General features: G+C 39.4%; 1 protein-coding gene across 2 annotated transcripts in view; it reads left to right on the top strand.

The window, feature by feature from the left end:
* Window positions 1-2298: 2298 nt before the first annotated feature.
* Window positions 2299-7861, top strand: part of rhoh (ras homolog family member H) — a 40621-nt gene continuing 35058 nt past the window's right edge. The window contains exon 1 of one of the 2 annotated variants that reach the window (XM_072252830.1): window positions 2299-2670. The gene's annotated coding sequence lies outside the window, so the exon portion shown is untranslated. Of the gene's footprint in view, window positions 2671-3037; window positions 3219-7861 lie in introns of those variants that run through there. The other variant, XM_072252832.1, reaches the window with a different exon arrangement.

Below are 7861 nucleotides of genomic sequence, written 5' to 3'. Positions count from 1 at the left end.
ACAGGAAACAGTTGAGGTCAGTTCATTGGCCGTATTTAAGAGGGAGTTAGATATAGCCCTTGTGGCTAAAGGGATCAGGGGGTATGGAGAGAAGGCAGGTACAGGGTTCTGAGTCGGACGATCAGCCATGATCATACTGAATGGCGGTGCAGCCTCGAAGGGCCGAATGGCCTACTCCTGCATCTATTTTTCTATCTGTCTCCATAACATCTCCACTATCTGTTCTGACGCTCTGATTACCATCCTACTGCAACACTAGTAACCCTCCTCCCAACTAACAAATCCCCTATCACCACAGCTCACCTCTTCTCCCCCTCTTCCGTTCTGAGTCACAGAGGCAGACAGTGCCAGAGACCTAACCACTGTGACTTTCCTCTGCTAGGTCATCCCCCCAACAGTATCCAAAGTGATATACCTGTTGTTGAGGGGGTTGGCCACAGGGGTACTCTGCACTGGCTATTTAACTCTTTTCCCCTTCCTGTCACCCAGTCTCCTGTGTCCTGCACCTTGGGTTAACTACCTCAATGTATCTCCTGTCTATCCGTCAGCCTCCCAAATGATCTGGAGTTCATCCAGTTCCATCTCTGACTTCTTAATGCAGAGGGTTAGAAGCTGCAGCTGGATGCACTTCTTGCAGGTGTAGTCATTAGGGACACGGCCATCCCACATCCCGCAAGAGGAGCATTCAACTCTCCTGGCTGGCATCCCTACTGTTCTAACTGAGCAAATATAAAGAAGGGAAAACAATAAATAAACTGTGGGGGAAAAATCTACCTACAGCTTCTTGCTTTCTCTGACTGAAGTCAATCCTCACTGAGACCTCAAAGAGGCTTCATATTATTCATTTTACATTTGAATCAAAATGATACAGAATATGTACTTTGATAATACATTTACTTTGAACTTTGATTTGAGGTTCATCCCTTTTCATTAACAAAGGTAGCCAAGTAACTAGTTCTATTACTGGTTACATCCCATTGCCCCTATCTTTGCTGTCCTTTTTAACATGTATTAATTTATTAGTATTTCCATCTCCATCTTGCACTTCTATCACCGAAGGGACGTTGAAGGACAAAACAGAACCATTTCCAGAAAGCAAATGTTTCAATGATTCCTTTCACACATCAAAATTGCTGGTGAACGCAGCAGGCCAGGCAGCAACTCTAGGAAGAGGTACAGTCCTGACGAAGGGTCTCGGCCTGAAATGTCGACTGTACCTCTTCCTAGAGATGCTGCCTGGCCTGCTGCGTTCACCAGCAATTTTGATGTGTGTTGCTTGAATTTCCAGCATCTGCAGAATTCCTCATGTTTGCAATGATTGCTTTGTTGGTTTCCCAGGTTCAGAGTTCGGTATGCACCGTAAATCATACCAGTTCCTCTGTACAATTATGTATCTGTTTATTTGCGTATGTTGCAAACATGAATGTAAGTGTGTCAAATCACTCCTGTGAGTGTTAAGGTTGAAGACAGTGTGGGCAATCGTTCTGTCATCCATGGTGTTGAGTTTTTGTTATATGTTATTGCGGCCTCACCTATCCAACTGAATATTTTTGTAAATATTTTTGTGTTCAACTTACTTGAGACTTGGAGTATTTTATTCCACCACGCTCCAATGATGCACTTCGGGCTGTTTTACCTCTTTAAAAGGGCTTTATAATGCAAATTTTACAACATGGTTGTAGAGGACAGAGGATTTGATGGGTCAGGATGTGAAACGGTCATCAGGGAATATCCAGCCTTAAATTATCTACATGAGGACAAACTGAGTCTGTTTGTGGTGAGTGGTGGCCCTGGTCTAGAAGATGCTGATTATGACGTTGATGTCTATGTAGGTCAAGAGGAAACAGCCGTACTTTGTTTGGGATACTGGTTGCTCGTCACTAAAATGGTATTATTGATATTATTTAGCAAATACATTCCCAAAGTGTTTCTGGTCGATACGATTTCTGACTAAGTCTTTGATCTGAAATGTTCTCTTTCCACTGATGACACCTGATCTGCAGAGTGTTTCCACCATTTTGTGTTTTCCCAGTTACCTTCGTCACAGAATATTAGATCTGTTGAGTATTTCCTGCATTTTTATTTAAGTTGTTTCCCATTACCAGACTCCTGCCTGACTCGCAAGTGAATTGTCCGGAACAGTTGAGAGCTTCGTGGATCTTTTTTCACTCGATCCATTTTCAAATCTCACGCAAGCGTGTTGGCAGCGAGAACTATAGTACCAATTTTGTCACATGCTGGAGCTAAAGCAACGTGAGACATTATTGATTGGCATCCACCTTGTAGCTGTTGTCTTTTAGCATTTCTGCGAAGCACAAACCACAAAAAAGGTTTTGTGAAGCTGCTGCTTACAGCCCTATTGTTTACAACACAGGATGTGCTACTGAGCTAGAGTGGAGGAGGTTTGCAGAGAAGTCAGCCTCCAGTTCCGACATCGTAACGCAGGGGTGCTCCGTTAGATGCTCCCTGTTCACTGCTGAGATGCTAGGTTTTCTTTGGGAACTAGCACTCACGCCGATCTATGTGTTGCCCCGCACGAAGGACGGGCCAGGTTACCCGTAAATGAGAAAAGACAGACTGAGTCTGAGGGCAGGTTCACCGGTTGGAGAGTATTCAACTGCCTAGATTTGGTGGCTGGGGTGTTCGACGCTAGTGGGGAGGACAGCGGAGGTAAGTCAGAGAAAGAGTGAAAAAAAATTGCAAAAGTATCACAGGCACGTGTGTACTGACAAATACAGAATATAAGTTATAAATTATACAAGCCTGTGGAATAAGAAAATGAGGTACAAATCAGAATCAGTAACCATGTCCTTCCTTCGGTTCCCTGGGTTTTAGCGGTAACGTGTAATGAGACGCACTCCAAATTCAGGGTTAGGGTCTAAAAGTAAATTGTTTATGTGAATTTAAAAAAAAAACAATCTGAAGTGAGTCTTAATTTAACCGTGGTTGTTTTAAAATTTGCTAAATAATTATTCGTACTGCTGGAACGGAGAGGGGGAAACGGAAATCAGAAAGAAGGTACTGCTCTATATAGTCAGGGAAGTCAATCCGGAGGCAGCCGAGCAGATCAGCGCTCGGCTTCTGTCCACCTCAGTAGCGGCGGCGAGGCGGGGTAGACGAGAGCTCGAGACAGTTTACAAATTCCCGGGCTGTCAGATTACGGTGGAAATCAACGTGGAAAGCTGGAAAGATTAGGTGTGGCAAAAAGAAAAGACCAGGTAGGATGAACGTTGTCATAATCTGCACGGATGGGATAATTTACAACAGTAAAGAAACACCGATGAGTGTAATATGTGTCCATATTGTGCACCATATCTGGATTTTATAATATACATTAAGTTTATAGTGTCCCACACCAGAGACTCAAGCCAGTTAATTCCGCACTTAAATCTCTTAGATGTTTAAGAGACTTGTAAGTACTGGGTAAACCTTCTAACGGTAATTATATATACTGTTATTGTTGAACATTTTGCTAAATCAGTCCAGTTTGGTCGGAGGAACACATGTTTGTTAATTCCTATACCCTAACTATTCATTCCCTCCACCACAACTACTGTGGCCTGCCTACATGTGCACCATTAACAAAGTGTTTTTGTATTTACCGCTCCAGTAACTCCAATGCCCCTCCCAAGCTCATTTCTACCAAGCAGGTCAAAGGAACACCATCACCTGCTTGTTGGTCAACATCCTGACTTGGAAATATGTGCTGCTTCGTCATTATTCCTGGGTCTAAATCCTCCAGCTCCCTACCCAGTGATACTGTAGGTGTAACCTTCTCCAAAAACACTACATCATTAGATAAATATGCCAACCTTCTTTTGTGGACTATCTTTGTTCATCTCATATGAACTTTCATGTATTACTGAGGATTAAATACAACATGACATTTGTTCACGTAGGCCTTGCTGCAAATGAACTAGTCTATTGGACAGTAAATGCATGTAAAATTATATTTCTTTAGGCTTGGTTTGTGTAATAATGAACAATATAAATTGATCAATCTAAGCTTTTTAATTTCCAGTAAGAGATTATTTTTGATGTTCTATTACATTGACAGTTCTTTTAAAGAATATTGGTAACTTAAATAGAACTCTAGACTACTGAGTCCAAACAGATGGTAACCAACATTAACAGCTGAAAAGAAGTGTGCTTTTCAAATATTTATATGTATATTAAAATGAACTATTTTACTGAATTAATTTTATTTTGCTTCGCTTAAAGACTGTGCTTTGCAGAGTCAGATGCTTGTAAGAAGGTTTGATGTGCTTATCACATTTGTTGTCGATATGACTGTAACACAGGAGGCTTATTGCGTATAAAATTCCATGGCCATTGCAAATGCATAGACATGTGGGTGGCTCGCAGTACTCTGTTGTTTAACATAAATGCTTTTTCCAAGCAGCTAGAAGACAAAAAATGGGTTAAGATGTCTAAAGTGTGATAGGTATTTTGGTTAACAAAAAGGAAAAGAAAATTTGTTGTGGGTGCATTGATACATGACAGGAAATCCATTTTGTTCATGATAACTGAAGGAGACATCTGTTAGAAGAACTATCTTATTAGAAGTCTCCAGCTGTGTTTCAGTAACTTGCCTTTGCCAGCTCATATTTCAAGGTGTATCAGATTTCTTCAGTCTGCAAACATATCAGGCTGAAGCAAATTGAATGGACTCAGATCTGAAGTATTGTAAATGTTTTGTAAAAATATTTTCTGTTGATGTGTATGGTGTCATCTGATTAGTCTAATAATGACAGTATAACTTGGCTTAATATTGGACAGTAGATGTAAAATTCTGAGTTGCTTTGTACAAAGTATTTTTGATAAACCTCATGCCTCTCAACCCCTTTTCCACAGTGAATGAGCTACTACATGCTAATAGTTCAGGTTTTAAAATTCTTTTGGAGGAGAAATTCATTTTTGTGCCTCCAACCTGTTGGGATTTGATTGGAATGGGTATTTGTATCTGGAAAGGAGTACAGATGCTACATTTCCATTTAGGATAGTGAACAGTGTTTAATTTGCATCTTATTGTCATAGTTTATTATTGAGGATGGTTATATAATCTGGATTGTAGTATTTTTTAATTTTAAAGAAAATAAATTTTCGTTATGCACTCCACGTCTTGTGTTCTGTCCCATAAACTGTAGCACAAAAGATCTTGAGCTCATAAATACACAGGCAGAAATTGTACAGGAAAATTTCTCTTAACACATTTTATATGGAGATTATGCTATTTTGATACAACAGCATGATTTGTAGACTTTTGAAGAACAGTTGAGATGATTTAGAATAGATATTAATATATTGCTTTATTTATTGTTAATGCATCTAATTCACAAGCAAAACAAGGAAGCAATTGAATCTCATGTTATTCGAACTTTTCGTTGCCACTTTATTCAAATGTTTCAGTGCTCTTCTGACTCCTTTCTCAGGGAATTTGTGTTCCCCTGAAACTCTACTAGCTAGCCCTGTACTTAAAAAGTAATTTACTTTTCATTGAGTTATAAAATGATACAGTACGGAGTCAGGCCATTTGCCTGAACTAGAACATATCAATCACTAAGCCACTCTTTTGCACTATTCTGACACTAATCTCTTTTTATCCTCCCCACAGCCCCATCAACACTTGTAGATTCTGCCACTTATTTACATGCTGTAAACAATTTACAAATGAATACAGTCAGGGCAAATATATTTAAATAAATCCTTCAAACACTAATTACAGGACCATAAAGCTTTAGAACGGCTGTATGTTTTGACTCATAGGGGTTACTTCATATGAGAGTACTATGAGCTAATTAATCTCCAAACCTATATGTTTTTGGAATGTAGGAGGAAGCCAAAGGGAGTTGGTGGGGAGAACATGCAAACTCCATAAAAATGTCACTGGAAATTAGGGTCAGACCTGGATCGTTGGTCCCATGAGGAAACAACTCTACTAGCTATGCCCATGTGCCACTCAAAAGATCCACACCAATAGGTTTAGGAGCAGGTGTTACCCCTCAACCATCAGGCTCTTGAGCCAGTGGGGATAACCTCACTCAACTTCACTTAACTTCACTTGCCCCATCATTGAATTGTTCCCACAACCTTTAGATTCACTTTGAAAGACTCTTCATCTCATGTTCTTGATATTTATTTTGTATTTGAACAGATTGTTGTCTTTTACACATTGGCTGTTTGTCCATCCTGTTGGGTACGGTCTTAAATTGACTTGTGTTTCTTGGATTTACTGAGTATGCCTGCAAGAAAACTAATCTTAGGGTTGTATATGGTGACATATATGTACTTTGATAATAAATTTGCTTTGTACTTGATATGAGATAGACACTGAATCAACACTTATAGCCCTTCTAAAGCTTTATGGTCCTGTAGTTAACTTTTGAAGGATTTATTTAAATATATTTGCCCCACTGTATTCATTGATTATTGGATATTTGTCACATATTAATGTTTCCATTGTGTACATAATTCATTGCTTCAATCCGAATATATATTAATCACACTGTCACACATAAAATTGTACATTTCATTGTATATGTTGCTCAATTCTAAGGTGTCCAGGTCATCTTGAAAATTTTCAGTCTTTATTGTTAACCAAGTCTTATTCTTTTGTGTTGTAAGTAAATTTTGAGATTGTTGTCGGTGTTTGAATAAAATTAATCTGCAAGTATTTGGGACAAAGAAATAACTTGGAGTTTCCTCAAGGTACTCCGCTTGCTTCCCATAACCCGTATCATTGATAGATTGATTGGCTACTATAACTTCCCTGAATATAGATGAATGGTCAAAACATTGGGTTGTAGTTGGGAATGTTAGGGAGAGAGAGAGTAGGTACGAAGAAATAAGTGAGGAATAGGATCACTGGAATTACTGAGAGGAGTGAAATGGTTGAATAGCCTATGTCATAAGAAATGATAGAGTACAGAAATAATGAGTTAATCTTTTGATCCAAATATCTGAATTGAATTGACTTTATTACTTACATCCTTCATATACACGAGCAAAAATCTTTACATTACGTCTTCGTCTAAATGTGCAATATGCAATTTATAGTAATTTGTAATAAATAGTATGTAGAGCAGTACAGTCAATATCACACAGATATACAATTCCATCACCATGAATTAATCAGTCTGATAGCCTGGTGGAAGAAACTGTCCCGGAGCCTGTTGGTCCTGGCTTTTACGCTGCCACTTTTGTTTTTGGATGCCGTTATTTGCTCAACTTTGTCAGTACATGAAAACATCAGTATCGCCCACAGAAGGCAGTGGGTGGTAGTAGATGGTCTGTCTGGAGGTGTTCTGCCAGGAACTGATCAGGGACTTCTTTTCTTTGTGATTTTTATAAATGACTTGTATGTTGTAGAGTCTGCACAAAGATTGGTGGTGTTGAAAGAAGGTTGCCATTGGTTGCAGTAGGAATCAGAGTTGGAGAGAAGTGAGATGGAGTTTATCTGTAAAAGTGTGAAGTGTTGCACTTTGGAAGATTGATCTTGAGGGCAGAGTACAAGGTTAAATGTCAGAATTCTTAGCAGTGTGGAGAAACAGGAATCTTGGGATCCAAGTCCATAGATCCCTCAAAGTTGCTGCACAACTCAATAGGTGGTTAAGAAGCCTAGTTAAGAAGCTAGCCTTCATTTGTAAGGGGATTGAGTTCAAGAACCGCAAAGTAATGTTGTAGCTCTATAAAACTCTCATTGCATCACGCTTGTAGTATTGCTCTCGGTTCTGGTTGCCTCATTGTAGGAAGGATGTGGAAGTTATAGAGAGGATACAGAGGAGATTCAGCTTGAAGTTGCCCGAATTGGAGAATATGTCGTATGAGGAAAGGTTGCGCATGGTAAGGCTGTTTTCTGTTC

The sequence above is a fragment of the Mobula birostris genome, chromosome 3 (assembly GCF_030028105.1).
Source record: "Mobula birostris isolate sMobBir1 chromosome 3, sMobBir1.hap1, whole genome shotgun sequence".
Lineage (NCBI taxonomy): Eukaryota > Metazoa > Chordata > Chondrichthyes > Myliobatiformes > Myliobatidae > Mobula > Mobula birostris.
Note: the sequence above shows the minus strand (reverse complement) of the source record. Positions and strands in the feature narration are given on the sequence as shown.